The sequence below is a fragment of the Lonchura striata genome, chromosome 3, assembly GCF_050655825.1.
Source record: "Lonchura striata isolate lonStrDom1 chromosome 3, ASM5065582v1, whole genome shotgun sequence".
Lineage (NCBI taxonomy): Eukaryota > Metazoa > Chordata > Aves > Passeriformes > Estrildidae > Lonchura > Lonchura striata.
This window is the reverse complement of record NC_140705.1, coordinates 88359302-88377683: the sequence shown is the minus strand read 5'-3', so window position 1 is coordinate 88377683 and position 18382 is coordinate 88359302. Positions and strand designations below refer to the sequence as shown.

At 39.8% G+C, this 18382-nt stretch overlaps 1 long non-coding RNA gene across 1 annotated transcript; it reads left to right on the top strand.

Moving 5' to 3' along the window:
- The first annotated feature begins 634 nt into the window (after positions 1-634).
- Positions 635-9792, top strand: LOC110469097 (uncharacterized). The gene is made up of 4 exons (XR_014953906.1): positions 635-2994; positions 4630-6171; positions 8514-8685; positions 9068-9792. It is a non-coding gene; the product is annotated as an uncharacterized LOC110469097 (long non-coding RNA).
- The last annotated feature ends 8590 nt before the right edge of the window (positions 9793-18382 follow it).

Here is an 18382-nt window from a genome sequence, read left to right as displayed (position 1 = left end):
AAGCACATTGTTCAAATGCAGTGCTGCCTTGTGGAGGCATTTGATTCCTTATTTTATTGTTTAGCACATTAGTACTTCAGAGGCTCACTTAGGTCCATCTGTCAGGCACCATAAAAGCACAGGACATTGAGGTGTAGGGTTTACACCTTGTGTCTCCCCAGTGCACACCCAAGAGTTTGATTTCAGGATGAAATGTTGCATTTGCTTTGAATCTGCTTGGTAGATCTTTTTCTGTTAATATCATTGTGACCAGCCATGGGTTTGCTGTACTGTGAACTGTGTGTGAAAGGCTACAGAAAGGCACTGCCATTTTGCATTGTTAAAGGAAAAGTAGATTTTGACAGCTTTCAGATTTTTTTGATGCCTCCTCCAAATTCAGAGGTTTGCCAGTATTTCAGCAGTTCATTTACTAATAAAGTTGGATGTGGAGCTTGTCTTTTTTTTTTTTTTTTTTTTTTTTTTTTTTTTTCTTGCTTGTAGTTGTGGTTTGTGATTTTTCTGGCCAGGGAGAGTTTAAAATCTGTTTTAAGTAGAACTGAAATTTTGCCTGTGCTGTTCCACATGTTAATTCCAATACATGAGCTTGTAAAGGGGGTGTTGCCCAGTTCATCCCTTTGCTGTCTTGCAGCAAAGGGAGAAATTAGACTTTTTCATCAATGTACAAATTAGGTAAGAGCTCAAATAGGTGTTAAGAGAAGCATTAATCAGCTTCACATGCAATGTTATATTTTATATGTTTGTGATTTATACCTGCGTGAGTGTTTAAATTAAGTCTATGGATAAATTGATGATGACTGTAAAATTCAGCAAGAATTATAGACTATGGCTGCAGACAAGGCAACAAACTTGGTTTAAATCTGTTAGAGAGAATACGGTAAAATTCCACCTGAGCAGACTGAAGACATTGCAGGATTTTAGTCTTTGAAGCTGCTGAAGGATTCATTAGACCACTGCAGAAGGTAGGAAATGTCATTGAACAGAGCAACAAAGGAAAAATCCAGGAATTTCAGATTGGAAAACTAAAAAAAAAATTTTTCAAAGCAACAATTTGAGTTTCATTACCTCATCAAGATATATGCAAGTACATTCTTCACAGTTTGTTGGTTTTTGGGTTTTGTGGGGGGTTTTTTTAGTAAGTAATAATATTAAATTTCAGAAAACTGATGGTTCCAGCAAATTAGGAGAGGAGTCACAGACAATGATAAAATATTCATACATGAGTTCTGTGATTCTTTTCACTTGTTCTTGGAAAAAAGCTGTCAACTTTTCCGTGAGAGAAGGAGACTTACGTGAAACGGAGGTAATTGTGTCTTTGACCAATGGACTGGATTTCTCAATCTGGGCTTCTGAATTGCAAAAGTTTAATTCCTTTTGAAGCCTAGTTAGCAAATATCTCTGGAGAATAAAACAGTATGAAATGGAGCCCTGGTTTTATTACAGAGACTGCTGCAAGGGTGACTTTATTTCATGTAATTGCTTGGGGACCTCCGTCTGATCTCTTCACTTGTAGCTGATACTGCAGGCTTTAATTGCGTAAGGCTGCTCTTGAAGTGGAAATAGTTTGCATTGGGAGATTCATTTCTGAATATCTTGGCCTTTGTCTCAGATAAAAATTAATTTTGCACCTCTGCATTCAGCACTGCTGACAATGGCACTTGCTGCTGCCCCTCCAGCCTGGAATTTTCAGCACCTCCAGGATAAACTCCCCTTTCCAGGTGGTTCAAGTGCAGTGCTGAGCTCTTTGTCCCTCTCTAAAATAGTCCACATTAAGGGTGTGGACAGCCCAGATCTCAAATCCAAGGAAATAGCATTGGCAACATTTAGAAAAAATCAGGATAAAACACGATTTCATCTGTTTTCCTGCTTTCCAGTTTGGGTTGATTTATGCATGTATTACTAATTCTTTTAAAACTCAGGATTATCCTGAAATGTCTTGGAACCTAGGTAAAAAATGTAGTGAATGACAATTCATTGCTTGGAGTAATGTTTCAACTTGCAGATGGCAATTCCATATTTGCCTCCAGATTTAGAAGCAAGAGAGACATTTGAAGCGTTTGGGGGTGATTTTTAAAAATAAGAAATCCATTTGGAAGGGAGCAGGCAGAATAAAAGGCAGATAAGGCAAAATATAGATAAGGCCTACAAATACCAACTTGTACACATCCTAAAGCCCAGCCTACTGTGTGAGATCAGGGCATTGTAGGAGAGTGCAGGTTGCTCTTATCAGTAAATGTTATCAGGATAGAAATCTTTGAGTGATCCTGGGCTGAAAGCAAGTCTTGGCATGAATTAAGTAATCTGTGTAGGTTTAGTGATTAAGAGACATTTTGGTCTCTGGTGTCAATCTTCTTTGTAAAGGGACTCTACAATCCTGCTGCTGCCAGTTTCCATCTGTGCTGATGCTAAATGTAGCAGTCTCAGGGCTTGGCTGCTGCTGGTAAAAATGCTTTTAGCTGAAAGAAGAACCCTTGTATTAATGAGACAAAAAGGGGGTTATTTTTAAATTCCTTGAACCCTTTGTAGATGAGAAAACACTGTTTGGTTGCAGGTGGCAGTGATTGTCTGCATTCATGCACTCTGAAGCATGGTTCTGCTCCTTACTCAAAAGCAAGGAAAGACAAAATGCTTCCTGCAGAAGGCAGAACCCAATGAGAAAACCTATTTATTATTTACCATCTGCCTTCTGTTGGAGGAAGTAAGTAGCCAGTGCTGGTTATAAAGCTTTTCCTGGAGACTGGTGTATTTTCTGAAGCAGTCTTGTAGTTCTGGAGAGTCACTGCTATCTTGGATCTTCTTTCCAACCCTATTTATGTTTTGTACCCTGGATGTTAATGCAAACACACAGCCTGGTTTAAAATAGAACTGACACAGAGCAAACTGATTATTTGATCATTTGATGCTTCAAGATTGGATTTCCTATGGTGGTTTTGGAGGGTTTTCTCCCATTTGACTTGTAATTGCACGCTTACGTCCACCTTCCAGAAAGTTGTGTAGGTAAGCAATTATTACACCTGTCTTGGAAAGTCTGTACATTTATCACAGAGTGTTGTGCTGCCTTTCATCACATGGCTGCTATGAGTTTGGGTCATGTCATGAGCTTGAGTCTTCAGCTAGATTGCTTTAGTGACATACCTTGGGTTTAATCTAAAAAGATTTGGTGAGGCATTTGCATTCCCTTGGGATTTGTCAGGATGATGACAAAGTATTAGTGCATTTATTTTAATGGTATCTACAGTTTGAATTAGATGGATAAATATAAATGCTCTCTGCAAATTGAGATGAAATCCTGGCTGAGAGTTATACAGAAAAAAAGGTATTTAAATGGAAAGATCATGCAATGAGTGTTTTAGGTGATCCCTTTGATCACACTGACATTCAATATATTCAGTGTTTCTCATTTTCTTTGGGAACATGGGGTGCCATTTCCTACATCTTAGTATGAAGCACTGGAAGAGAAGAGGCTGCTTTGAGTGCCTGGTTCATGTTGGAGCATTTTTGTCAAGGCAGAACTGATTAAAGAGCGTTAATGATTAATGTATGATTTGCACATTCAGTGTTCATTGTTGGAACTGAAATCTCTCTTATTTGACTTCAACCTGATGGAATGTTTTCAGGAATATTAGGCAAAATTACTTCAGTCCTTTTTTTCCAGTGAAAGAATTTAAAGAAAGAAAGGTTTTCCAGCTGCTGAAAAACGGAAACCACCTATCTTTGATCAGGTTTCTTTAGACTAACTGTTTTAGAAGAAAAGGGTGGGGGTGTAATAGGCAAAATTATCAAACCTCAAGTTAAAGAAAGCTAACTTTTAAAATAACAATTTTTCTCCCTAACTGACCTTTATAATATATATGACAATTTGTACCAAACAGATTAATCATTTAAAGCTTATTCAGTAAACACAACACATTACTTTTTAAACCTGAAAAAAGAATCATGGTCAGAGGACAGAGCCCTTGATTGCATTCAGAAAGCTGAATGGAATTTTCCATGCAGTCTCTAAGGCACTTTTAGATTTCATATAGACATCTTACAGCTTTGCTGAATGCTTTGATCTGATTCTCAAATAGCCCAAAATTACAATCCTGAGCTGGATGCAGCCACAGTGGTGCAAAAGTGGAAAGAAGCAACCTTGATTCTGTTCAGAAAACAGAAAAAAAAAATCAATCATGGCTTGATCAGAACTGTTACAGTTCATATCATGTCTTTTGGCCCTAAGCTGGTCTCAAGTCTTGGTTTACATGACATTAAAATAAAAAAAGGAATCCATATTATCAGTATGACATCTTTATCTTAGTACATTGTTTGTATATTTTATGTCACCCACATAATGGGTAAAAGGAAAAATGTGACAGGTTAATTGTGTAAAATTTCCTAAAATTTTAATTCCATTTAGAAATTATATTTCAGTAGGCATTTGAAATATTTAATTTCTCTTGTTATGTTTCTTTTCCTCAATGCACATTTTTTTTTCTTCCCCCCTTCTTAAACTTTTGATGAAGACTATGCCAAAAATAATTCTCCAGCAGTGATTTCATTCAGGAGCAATTCTGTTTCAACCTATAGAAATAATTTTATCTTCTTGCTGTTACGGCCAGTGACAGATGATATTTTCTTTTTCTCTACATTTAGACACCTTATATTACCCAGCTCACCGAGGTAAAGAAGACCCTTCATATATTGAAACTCCAAAAGCCTTGATGAGGTCAGAAAAGACACTATACTATTTACTGTCATTTTCCCCTCATTTATTGACATTACAACTGTAATCCCTTTTTTTTCTTTGCATAAGGTTATTTCTGAAATCCAAAAGGAGGGAAAAGTGACCTCTTTTTGTTGAGGCCAGGAGTGTTTTCTAATGAATTTTTGTATTGATAGTGTGGTGCTTGGATTGCTCCTGCATTAGAGCCAGCTGAGCTGTATGTATAATGTATCAGGAGGAATAAACAATGTGCATTTTAAATTATATCCTGCTATTGCTCAGGATGTGACTCTCTCAGCAGAAGGATTTGTGGAGTGGGAGCCGGAGAGAAATCATCAATATGGCAGTTCAAGGCATCTTTCTCTCGAATTTTTCTTGTGCATGCTCACACGGGTTATTTGTTTAAAATTCCTTTTACATCTGAATTTGTTGTGTGCTGACTTTTGAATTTTTCACTTTTCCAGCTGCTGTCCATAGTTGTTGTTTTTCTGTGGGAAGGATGGACCTTGAGGCGAGGGGGCTCCAGTCCTCACTGCCATCAGGGTGACAAGGGCATACAAACTATCTCACTATCCCACACACATCAGCCAGTTAGCTTTTGCTGCCAAATCCCAGGGAAACGTGTTTTCCCTACAAAACAGTGTGTGTAAGACACTTAAGTGTTTAATTTTTTGAAGATTTCCCTCAGGGCAGGCTGCCCTTTTACCCCCGTGGTGGGGCTGAGGGGTCACCAGGGCCATGCCCAGCGCTGGGTCCCCTCATGGCACCCACAGCCCTGCTGCTTGCCAGAACACTTTTGGCTGCTTGTACTGCAAACATTTTGGGAATTGAGCTTGATCCTTGGACCACCAGAGACCCTGGCATCTGGGCTGTATTTTTTCCCCACAGAGCTGTAGGGAAAGCAGGGAGGGAATGTTCCCGTGAGGGGGAATCAATGTCTGCTGGGCTGGGTCAGGTGAGTCGGGGATGTTCATACCCTTCCCTTGTCATGGTGTTTGAGAATATGTTGCTTTCTGCTGTCGTAAGACTTACAATTTCAATCTTTATTTTAACCCCCTGAGCCCACTTAGTCTTCTGAGGAGGTTTGTATAAAAATAACAATAAAACCCCAAAACAATATAGGTGTGACTTGTACACTCAGAAGAGCACTGGTAGATATGGAGGGATTTTCAACAAAATTGTCTTTAGCAAATCTAGAAGTACTGTATAGAAAATACCATGTGTTTCTGTGTGTCCTGAAGTTATTCTTTATTTTCACAGATCACAATGTTTGTGGAGTCCTTTGGCACAGCTGTGTGGGTTGTGCTGGTGAGCACTTGCAGTATTAACTTTTTTGGTAGGATTGTCCAGGGAAAAGCAGCACTTTGGTGAGGAATTTGGACCCTCAGCAGCCCCAGCAGAGTTGTCCATGGAGGTTTTGTGTCCCTTCCTTGCATAATCCAGTTTGCTCCTGGGATTTGTGCATTCCTCAGGTATCTGTCTGGCTTTGCTCTCTGGGGGCTACAAAGCAGCAAGGCTTTGTTGGCATCAGTGTGAGATCCTGTGACTCTGCTTAAGCTTGTCCTCCTTTGTGGCTAATGTTAGTGCTGCTTCTAGCCAGATGTACAGCTTTCAACCTGAATAACCATTCATTTGTTTAAAAACAAAATCTTAAAATATCAGAGGTGTGTTTTGTCTTCCCCTCTGTGACTGGCAGAGAAAAAATAATCCCTGTGGCTCTAATCATGACAGATCTGAACGTATTGCCAATCCTGCTTTCAACTCTGATGCTCATTCTTTCTTTCATATTCTGGATAAGGCCCTATATTCTTCTACATGTTTGTGGCATAGAGATATTGATAAAACCTTGTTTTATTCCTTTGCAGTGCTCTTGACTCAAGATAGCCTTGACATTCACTTCTGGGACTTGAGTGATTTCTAAATTTCAATGGCTTTGTTAATTAACCAACAATTGCGGCTTCTTTACCATAATCAGGGAAATCTGCCTTTTTGCTGTTGGAAGATCTAAAATGAGAGTGACCCAATTGCTGTTTCCCTGAACTAATTTAGAAAGGGAACTAGAAATGTTGGGGATCAAACTTGGGTTTGTTGCAGTATTTTATGTATTCCATTAACAATTTAGTTGTCATAGCAATGCAGAGGCAAAATGATTCAAGGCAAGCCTTGAATTAGTGTTCATGTTTCAAATAAGACAAATATCATCTTTTAGAAGATAAGTATGGTTGATATTTAGCATGAGCCCAATTCTGGTATGCTTCAGGGATTCCTTTGAATTCCTGTTCCTGAAAATGAAAGAATCACACTGTGTGGCAGATGCAGAGGGAATTTCCTGTGTGCAAAGAAAAGAAAAACAACCCACCTTAATTAATCTTCCTGCTGAAAAGAAATCTGCAGGGAGTCAGAGAAGCTTCTCTGCAATTTCCAGCTGTAGAATTTGCATTTTGGGTGTTTATTCACAGAAATCATAGAGGTTTTGTGGCAGTTTTGTGTGGTGTCTCCCCTGCTCCCCACCCATTTAATTAGCATCATATTTATAATCCTCAGTGGTTCTAAACTGGTGTGATTCCATTCTGAATGAAGTGTCACTGTGCCTTCCCACCTGTGTGGATGGAACAGAACATGAGCAGTTGGAGGTTTAGGGTCACTCAGAAAAATAGTAAGTCAAGGATGGCTCGTTACACTTTCTAAATAGAGTTAGAATTTTCCTTTTTCCTATTTATTTCATTTTAAGGAGTGGGCATGGGAAAAGAAAGTATCATAAAATCAGTTGAGGGAGACAGACGTATGAGATACTGTCAGTAACATTTTTGCTTTCTTTTGTAAGAACTGTTGTAAGTTACTCACCTGCTCTGTGTAATAGTTATTGGCACAGGCTGGCATTTAACAACAAATTGGCAAATTAAACTGTTTTTGCACATCCAAGGATTCTGTTAAAACCAAAAATGATGGGAAGACTGGGCATGATTCAGCTGTAGACCTCTTGCTTCCTTCTCTCCATTTCTGTGTCTCCCCTTTGCCTCCAGCCTACAACTGCAGCTCCTTATTTTGTGTCTGCTCCACATGTGAATTATCAGAGCTTGTCTGAATGTGCCACTTAACCTCCTTTTCCTCAAATCACTTGGTAAATAAGTAACATATGGGCAACATTTTGGGTGCAGCTCACATTCACAGTTTAGATCCAAGTGTGATATTGAGTTTGGGTTTGAGCATAGCTGCCTGATTTTCTCCCAGCATTCCCATTCAGAAATCCCTGTCTGTATAGTGCACATGAGGACATCATAAACCATTTTTTCACCCTTGATAAAGTGCTGGGTGTTGTCCATCTTTATCCATAAGTAGCATTAGCTGCGTTTAGTTCCTGGGGAAGGGACCCAGTGGTGTCATGATATTGGTGACACTCACTGAATTCCTGCTGTTCCCTCCTTGTTCCTTTGGTCCCTTTCTGGTTTTATTTCCCTGCTACAAATAATTTTTCCAAATTATTTAAATAAAGCTAATGGAGATATTTCCAATTCATAGTTACTGTTAACTAATGGTAGCAAAAGAGGCATAATTAGCTGGTGTATGGCAGATGGGGATTATTTCAAATTTGCTAATCTGGTAGAGATACAAAATAGAATTCTGGTTGCCTAAGGTTAACAGTAAATCACTTATTAATCTTAAAGCAGCATTTGACCCAAATTTATTAAATAATTTCTTCAAGCCCATGCAAGTAAACAAGATTTTGGGATCAGCCTGTACTTGTGATTATTTGATTTCACGGGAAATAAAAGACCTAAGACTTATGAAATGTTTCTTGGTTTTCTCTTTTTAGTGAAACAATGAATGTTAACTCAAGAAATGTGAACTGTTTGTAATTTCCTGTGGAAAAGCTTCAGACATCTAACTTCAAGACAGAAGAAAATGCATCATGTGTTAATCAGGCAGAACAAGAAATAGGAAAATAGGAGCCTGGATGCAAACATTTTACAAATCTCGGTGATGTGGTAAGTGAACTTTGCATACATTTGTCACTAATTAACTTGCTTCTGAATTACTGTAAATTGTGCTATTGTAGCCACTGTGACACCAGGGTTTCAAGGTGCTCCCAGGGAACACACAAGAGGAGGCTGGTAAATCAAGGAGAACCAAAGCCCCAGGCTTTCTCCAGCCTGACTGGAGAGCAGCGGTGACAGTGATGAGTCGGTGGGCAGTGCTGGCCCCTCTCCAGCTTTTCCCTCGGCCTCGGGCTGCTGGAGGCGTTGGCACTCAGCAGCTTTGCCGGCTTCAGGAGCTTTGGAAGGTGTTTTCATGAACTGCTAAGGTGGGCTTGGAAGGGAAATTCAATGCACTGTTTATCTGTGACCATGAACCTTTCTCTCTCCCCAGGAAAATGAAAATATCATGAGAAGGAGGAGCGTTCCCAAAGGTCTTTGTGGATCAATGTAATGTTGAGCTAAAGGAAATTGGAGGCTAGTTGATGTTCCCAGAGGTACAAAAGGTGTAAACCGATGTGTAAGAAAGAATTTGCTCTGCAAGGAACACTTTAAGCACTACCACACATTCACAGCTGCATTTGCAGTTAAATTGCAGATCAGGTGAAGTGTCTTTTGCTCTACGGTTTTCCAAAGTTCTGGCAGACAAAGCTGACATCAGGACAGGTTTATGTTTTTCCCCCTTAGTGTTTTGGATGCTGTTACATTTTTATCACTGAGGGGCAATTTAAAGAAGTGTTTCTTGAAGTGCTGCACAGACATTTAGAGGCCAGCACCAGTGGCACAGGAGCATTAAGAGGGATGATAAAATGAGGGTTTTCAGCCTGTGCCCTTTATAATTGTGGTCACGTAAGCAGAAGGTAATGCAGTTAAAATGTTGGTGTCATGCCTAAACTTCTGGCCGGCCTCATTACAAGTGCCTGATGTCAAAGATCAAACAAAGACAGCAGTAATCCTGCAGGTCAGCATGTACCTCACTGGGAGGAAGCTCTGTTCATCTTGAAACATGGGAGGGAACAGTGATGGGCACACTCACTGCATAAAGGGAAATAAAATTGGCTCAAAGTGACCCATGGCCTTCTGTTAAAAAAAAAAAAAAAAAAAGAATAGGAAAAATAAGTCTAAACCATCCAAAACACAAGTGATGATGATTAAGAAAGCACCTCTGGATGAAAATGTTACTGAAAAGTATGACATAGCAGAAAATGTCTACAGTTAAAATTAATTTAAATTGTAATAAAGTTCCAAGTGTCAAATTAGCATTTCTGGTTTATTTCCAGTTCCAGTTCTTGTATTTTACATTATAACTGCATGAAGGTGCTATTAAGAAAAGCAGAGCCCAGGTGTTGCTACTGATTGTACTGTGTATTGTTGTGCAGAAGGAAAATAATACCTGATTTATGATAGAAAGCACTGTGGAGATAAATGCAAGCACCAGAACTGGATTTAAATGATGTTGCTACAGGTGAGATGCATTTTTCCTTCCCCTAACCCCTCTATTCCCTAAACCCCCTGTAAGGCTTCTAATGCAATATTCTGCAGTCCCTGTATAACTCACCTTTCCTCAAGTCTGAGAGAGATTTATAGTTATGTGACTTCTGTCACTCAGAGCATCATAAAAAGTGTCTCCCAGCAAGAAAACAAAGATTGCTGCATCTCAAAGAAAAGCACAGTTGCAGGTAGGTACTCAGATGCTGTGGACTCCCAGAACTGCCTCTCTATTTTGGTCCATGTTGCCTCTTAGAATCACAGAATACTTTAAATTTTAAAGATTTCTAGAGGCCTCTAGTCCAAGTCTATGCCTCAATCAGTGCCAGCTTTCAACTCAGTCAGTTTGCTCAGGGCCTTGTCCAGCAGAATTTAAGGAGATCCCATAGCTTATCTGGGTCCCTGTCACAGTTTCACCTCCCTTGTCTCTCTTATCAGAATTTCCTGTACCTCAGCCTTGCCTTTAATTTGATGATAAATACTATCTTGCCTGTACAGGCAGGAGAAAAGATTATCTTTCCCCCTCTCTGGTGACTCACTGGTGTAGTTCAGCACAAGATCCTGTACACTAGTCTCTATTTATACATTAACTGATCTGTATGATGCAAATGGGATAAATATAGGTAATTTCTGTCTCATGAACAAGACCAGATATGATGGCAGTCAACCTGGAGTGTCTGCTTTCCATTTTGTTTGTCCTAGGCACAGCCTAACAGCCTCTTCTGAGTGTCTCACAATGCTTTTAATCATAATGCACTTTCAGATAGTTTAAAAAGTGGCCCTGCTGGGAGAATATAAAGCATCTCTAAAGGCAGCTTGCCATTGCTGTGTGCTTATCACAGGTAACCTCCTGTTTTGTGCCAGGGAGAACATCCAGCACAACTGAGAGTTCCCATATGTATAAATACCTGTTCATACTGCTGCCCCCAGCAGTGCTAATTAGTCATTAATTCTGCTTGGCTGAAGGGATGCACTGTAGGCTCTGAAGTTCGTGCTACGCTCACTTCCCTGATGGTCCCTTAGGAAAAAAATCCTTAAAAAGGCTCAAATCCTTTTTCTTCATTTTTGCATGTTAGAAGTGGCGTTCCAAGCACAGGTTAGTGTGTGGTGTGTGAAGGCTGTTGCTGTGAGGACATGTTGTGGCCTGCTCTGTGTAACCATGAGAGCAGGGTCCCTTGGGGTTGTGAGTCCCTGGCTGTAATGTCCACGTGCATATTCAAAACATAATAGAGTATGGCCGTCGCCCTGATTCTTAAGATTTTCTAAAGCCTTCTGAGTTTACATTCTGTTAAAAAACTTTCCCACACAATTTCTATAAACAACATATTGTTTTACATTCCTTCATGGGGGTGGAGAAACTTAATATACTAGTGATTCATCCAATATCTTTGGAGAGGTGGCCCATTCACTCTTCAATCCACTGTCACCTTTAAAAAAGTATAAAAGTTAAAGTCAAAGAATAAACCCTCTTTACCTTACAAATGGCAGTGGCTCACATTGTGCTTTCACGTGTCCTATAGTGACATATGGCAGAAGGAAAGATGGCACTGGTGTGACTCCAGCAACAATTGTGATTAAACTGGTGGTGCTGACATGTTTCTCCAAGTGACTTTGGCTGTTGGATTGCAAATCACCCCAACAAGGGAACCAGGATCTTTGTTAAACATGGTCAAGTGCTGTGATTAAGTTTAATATAAAATGACACCTTCTGCTTAGGTCATAGGTTCATGTGTGGGTCAGGTCTTTCTCCCATTATTCCAGTTTCCTGAGGATAGTCCAGAGTTTTACACAGCCCAGGCTTTTGCACAACACAGGTGCATAGGCTGTAGTGTGAAATACAGGACTCTGGAGGCACTTGGAGATTTATTCGAGCTTGCAGCTTGTCCTAATAGACTTGGCTTCAAAATATATCTAAAAGATAAAAAAGAGAAGGTTTTTCCCATTTCTCAAACCACATGAAACTGGAGTTCATTCCTGTTTTGCTTTAGGTAAAAAAAATTGCATTTACTTTGGATTTTTTCCTAGGAAAAAAACTAAGGAAAGAGCCTGCACTAAGCAATAGTGTTGTGGTGAGAGAGGAAAGATTTAGCTTCAAGTCTCTAATGTAATAACTTAAATCTGGGTTTGAGGTGATTTTCACTTTAATGGTGAATGGCCACTTGGCTACTTTGGGGTGTAAATATTTTTCTTTTCATCTTCAAATTTCTTTTGATACCTAAGGTCTTAATTTTTAAAAGTAACAATATGCTGGTAGGAAAAGCTCTGGATTTAAGTAACTCCCACTTTTATTTTTTTATTTTGACAAAAATTTCACTTGAATTGGTGGAGGGAAAAAACCCCAATATGTATGATATCTCATTGGGCAAAATCAGGGCTACAAGTCCCCATGCTTACTTCCAGGAGAAGCATATCCAAGAAAGCAAAAATAGCATTTAAATTGCTTTGAAAAGTCAATTTTCTCTATGGCAAAATTGTCAAGTGCATTTTGTTTTACAGAATCTATGAATATTTCAAAATTTTGTGTTGATTTGGAATGCAAATAGATACTGAGTTATCAGAATTTGCCAGTGGGCAAAAAAAATCTGACTTTCAATCAATTTTGCTAAGTACCCAGCAATGAAAGGTTTCTTAGAAGCTGTACTCAATATTTTTCATTGTACATCTGCAGGGAAATGTGATCCTAAGGCTTGGATTTAATTAAGTAGTGAAAATTTTAGAAAAAGTCCAAAATGTTGAAGAGCATAGATTTGGTTTTTGATGGGAAAAAATAAATAGAAATTTTAAAACCAGCAGACTTTTTATTATGCTTTCTATGAGGGTCCTGATTCTTCTTGATGAAAATTAACCTTTTTTTTCTTTTCAAAAGACAAATTCTCACTGAGAATCAGCTTTGCAAATTTGTTTGAGTGGTGCAGGCGGTGCTGCTCCTCCTGAGATACAGCAGAGCAAATGTAAAAGCCCTGATGATTTTCTTGGGCAGCTTCCTTAGCATATTAGAAGTAACAGCAGGGAGATTCTCTGTGTTGTCTCCCATTCTCTGGCAGTGGGTTTGCTTTGTGCCCACCCTTCCAGCTGCTCCATGTTTGAGGTTATCTGCCTGTGGAAATGGGCAGGATTTTCCTGTGCTGGGACTGTCACACAACAGCTGCAGCCTGAAATCCAGAGCTGCTCTTGCAGATCTTAACCAGCTGAGCAATACTTGTGTATTTAAAGTGAAACATTTTGCTCCCCCCATGAGCTCTGTTTCTACTCAGTGCCTGGGTTTTATAGGAGTAATTCTTGGCTTTCTGTGCCTAAAACACAGTGCTTCATTTCTATGGGATTTTTTGTGAAGAAATATGACATTTTGAACAGAAAATGGAGATGGAGTTTGGGTGTCTCCAGTTACCAAGCACTACAGTAGACCATGGCTTTTCTCCCTTGTTGAGCTGCCAGGATCCAGTTCTGGAGAAAAATTCAGAGAGGATGTGCCAGGTGTGCAGTGAAGTGGGACAGTGAACAGCTTCCACAAAGAAATGCAACAAGTTCTAAAGAAACAAATGCACTTTTTCACCCAACAAGAGGTGGCATTGTAAATGCTTCTCTCAGAGAAATGTTAATATGAAATCCTGCTTTTGTCCCTGATACTGGAACTTTCTCCATCCTGTCTGTAGAACAGGGGCAGTAATGAAGTAAGCACCTTCTTCTCACACTGTTATGTGAGAGCTCTGAATTGTTACTCTTGGGAGATGAGAGAAGAGCACTAAAGGCAGCACCACTTACCCATTTCTTCTGAACTGAAGATATGCTGTGTCAATAAGTGTCTGGTTTCAAACTCTGATTTTTATCAGCCTAGAAAAATGTCCTTCTTGCCTTTATTCTCTATTCTTCTATGAAAAGCATGTTTGTAGTTTATGTAGGTTATGCAAGTAGGACCCATTATTATGTCGTAGTGACCCATTATTTTGTCATGTCAAACATGAGTGTGAAAATGGATCTTCTGCATCTTCTTTTTTTTTGTCCCTGCCATGTTCACTCTTTGCTGAGTGATGGTTTGGTGCCTCCAGAAGGCCTTCAAACCAACACCTTGGCTGCTTTTATTTCTATTTCTCTGTCTCACAGCATCTGATTGTTTTTTTCCTTTTCTTTCTTGAATTGTATTAGGATATTTAAGCATTTATGTTGCCACTTTCTTTAATATGTAGCTTTTAGCTGCATTAGAAGTAGTTGTGAAAGCATTACTTTTCACACTCAGTCTTATACACAATTACTGTCTAGTAGTCAAGTGCAGCTACGTGAGTGCATTAGAAATAACCAGAGTAAGCAAAGGGAAAAAGATGACACAATTCACTATTTAAAATGTCTTAGCACCTCAGGAGATTTATAGTGTGGTTTCCTACAACTCCCTCCTGGTGTTCTGCCAAGAGATTATCTTGAACCCTGACACCTCAAATCCTGTTGTTACTGCTCTTATCATTAGAACAGCACATCTTACATGTGGTTGCTGAAATGGCTGTTTTAGAGGACTGGTGCTAGTACAGGGTATATTTGTCTTAAATAAAAAATATTTAGAAACAAGCTTGAACTGCTTCCCATATGGAATGCAAGATAAAGCAACATTTGTGGCTCTCCCTCTCCTATGATGGGCAGTTGTAAAGCAGGAAGGACGTAAATGCAGATGAATTTGCTTACACACACACATTCTGTTTTATTCTTCGAAACATAAAATGTTATGTGTGTTTTTCTAAATCCTTTTCCATGTGCATGTCTTCGTACATGTCCAAGTTGATAGGTGCTTGACTCACATAAATCAGAAGATGCTAGAAATGAGGGAAAGAAGTTGTTTTGTCTTGTTTGGGATGTTCCAAATCAGTGTGGTCAGGAGCTAATCCCAGTGATGGGCTGCCTCCTCCCTCACAGGAGAATTTGTCAACAGACATATTTTGGGGACACTTGCTGAGCCCTTTCCTTGCCCTTTTCTGACTTACCAAGGAATGTGCCAAGTGCCTGTCAGCTTTGTCCATTCCAGTTTACTTCAGAAATCACTTGTGGGGGTTACCAAGGACAGCAATGAAAACTCAGCACTCTGATTTTGCAGTTACAGTATTCTGCAAAAACAGACTATTCCTGTCATTACAGGGAGCTACAGATTTTGGGGTAGCACCAGTTGGAATAAGCATTGGGCTCAATGAGGGGCTTGCAGGTAGGAGCACTTTTATAGAAGAGATGATGTGCATGGGATTAAAACTGAGCTGTTAAATCCCATTGGTCCATACAGAATGGAAAAGAAGACTAAATTAATTGCAGCTTTTTGCCATTCAGATGAAAACCCAGATAATGATGCAGGCACAATAAGACACTGAGTTTTCTCGGTTTAATTTGAACATTCAGTATAATTTGGTAGAAATTCCCCATTGCTGGGTTTTTAAAAATTTAATTAGAATAGTCACAAATTGTATGTGAGCACTTTTCTTCAATACACATAGTCCTTTCCCAATCAGTGAAGGATTACAAATGAAAGTTTTTACTGAGAGGTGAAATTGGACTATTTTTGTCATTGCTATCATTTCATGTTTTGCCTTTTTTTTATCCTTTGTTTTTTTCTATCTTTAATCCTCCCCTCCTTAATTCACTCTTCAAAGCAGTGGGAATGTCTTACAAAAGGATGATGAAACCATGAATGGAATAATTGAGTCTTTTGGCTTCCAAGTCTCACTTCAGTGTTCCAGAAGGGTTGTGAACATTTTGTTTAAGACCTGAGTGTCTCAATGATTTGTTGGGTTGGCAGTGGTGTGTGAGATTGTGCAGGTCAGCCCTGAGTTCCTGTGACCCCTTTTGTGTTCTGTCCTGCTTCCCTGACATCCACTCACAGACCTGAAATTGTGTTTAAATAAATAGAATTTACTGAAGGAATAGCAGTTCCCCTTCATATCTTTCCTTATAGTTCCTCATGAACTGAGCTTGCTCTCTTTCTTATACCACCACATTTAAGTCAGTGATGAGAACACCATAAAAAAATTTCAAATACATGACAAATAATTGTTTTCTCAGAAAAATCATCTCATTAATCTGCCACTGTCTGTATCCAGCAGTCCCAGGACAAGGAAATGCAGAAGCTGTTTGCTGTAGCTATGGGGCAAGGGAGGACTAAGCAGAATTTGTGTTTGTATGTGCCAAGGGAACAGGGAAGTAAATGATAAATTCTGTGTGTTGGCTGCAGGGGCAGGGAGACTGGAACTTGTCTATTTCCAGAATTTGTGACCAGTATCTGAAGCTTGAGAGTATCATTGGCAGGGGGTATCTGACAGTAAGTGGCTGAAAGTAGCCAGGAGAAGATTAGGATTCCAGCGATTTTCTTTCACAGCATCAATCAAAGGCTTTTAAGGGATAAGGATCATAAAGAGATGTGAACTGAGATATAAAAGAGTACTAGTTGTAAAAACCCACCAAATTATACTTATCAGCTGTATTTGGATTAGCCTGAGACCATCAAGAGATACTTTTCTAAGGCAGAATCTCAGGGAAAAAAACCTTTAGTCTTTTACTCCTGTGTTCAAACACAATTTCTGTCATCGTCTCAGAGACTGGTAGGAACAGTCCACTTGCTTGTGCTAATGACAAGCTGTTGATGGATGTGTCTCTGTAATCTGTGGTGCTGTGTTGGCATGAAGGAAGGCTTAAGGCCAGTTGAGTAATTTATGAGTGTAAAATTCATGGCACTACAATGCTCATTACTGTCAATAGCCACTCACAGGCATGCTGCTGTTTGGGTGTGATGCAAACTGAATAAACCTATCAAATGCTGTCCTGCTCATCCCCATGGTAATGTTGTATCACAAATTTCCTGTGGGCACCAAGAAAGGGGAGCCCCAGATATTCCCAGGTGTGTGTGTTGTGTAGCTTTAACACAAGCTCGTAGAAGATGAATTTTTCCTTTCAGGACAGTGTTTTCCAAGGGCACAGCATATCCTGTGGACATTTGCTGAGAGCCAGAGCCAAGTCTCAGCACTTTGTGCTGCTGTTAGATGTTGAGCTGCTCTGTTCTATTCATGCCTAAAGTCAAAGCTTTATGGAGCAGTTTAGTGTTCAAGTACCTGTGACTAGTTTGCAGTCTCACTTCATATCATTCTGCATCCAAGACAAGAATAAGTGCTTAACTCACAGCAGGATCTTGCCTCCTCCTTGGAATCCTAGAGGATCTAATTTTGTTGCTCCATTATCAATAATTTTTGTCTCTCAGCTGTTACCCCAGCGCTCATTGCACTGTTTGGTCAATGAAACCTCTATCCCATTAGAGGGATAACACCGCGTGGCGAGGGGGAAGGACAAGGGAATGCAGGAATGGGACAAAAGACCACGGGAGGGAGGGGGAATGGGGGGAAGAAGGGAAAATTACAAACCCCCACAGCTCACTCTTTTGTATTAATATAAAGGAAAGGGAGTTCTGAGGTAAAAACAAATTAGCAATGTTGCAAAGAGACATCAGAAAGTGATACACCAATCATAGTTACAATGAATGGGGCAAAATCTTTTTACATTGCAACTGAAGATAAAGGGTACAAAATTATCATAAACACATTCTGTATTGAGGATGAAAGCAGGATTCATGATGCGATGCTTGTGGTTTTCAAATTCTAGCAGAGCAGAAGCAGGCAGCGAACAGCGATGTGGTTTCTCCAATTTGATTATTTGGTTGCGAAGTTGGCATAGCATTGTGAGCAGTAATTACAGAGGATGATCTTTCCTTCTATAAGATATAACTCAACAGATTATTCCAAAAATAATCAAAAGCAATAAGAAGTATTTGTAGCAAAATAAAAGGGAACATTGGGTAGGGTACATTAAGGAATAGGATAGGAACATCAGACAATCACTTAATTAGTGATTGTCATGAATAATAAGGGAAATCGGTAAGAGGTGGACCAGGATGCCACCATTTTAGGGGGAAAACAAAATGATGGATTCCCAGTCCAGGGTTTCGACTCCATTTCCTCAGAAGAAGGTCCCTCCCGATCCTTCCCCCCGGAGGAAGAGCCAGAAGAAGGATTGGGGAATATCCAACCCCATCTCTCCACAATAGGGACTAGCCTCATGCAGGGATGGTGCAAGGCCATTGAGGGAGAGATGGGACTGGCAGGAAACCAGGGGCGGAAAAGAAGGGTCAAGGCAGGAAAGCGGGTTCCAAGCGGCGTGGCCATCGCCATCTTGGAAAGAGGTGCCGGGTACACTGCACTTGGCCTGA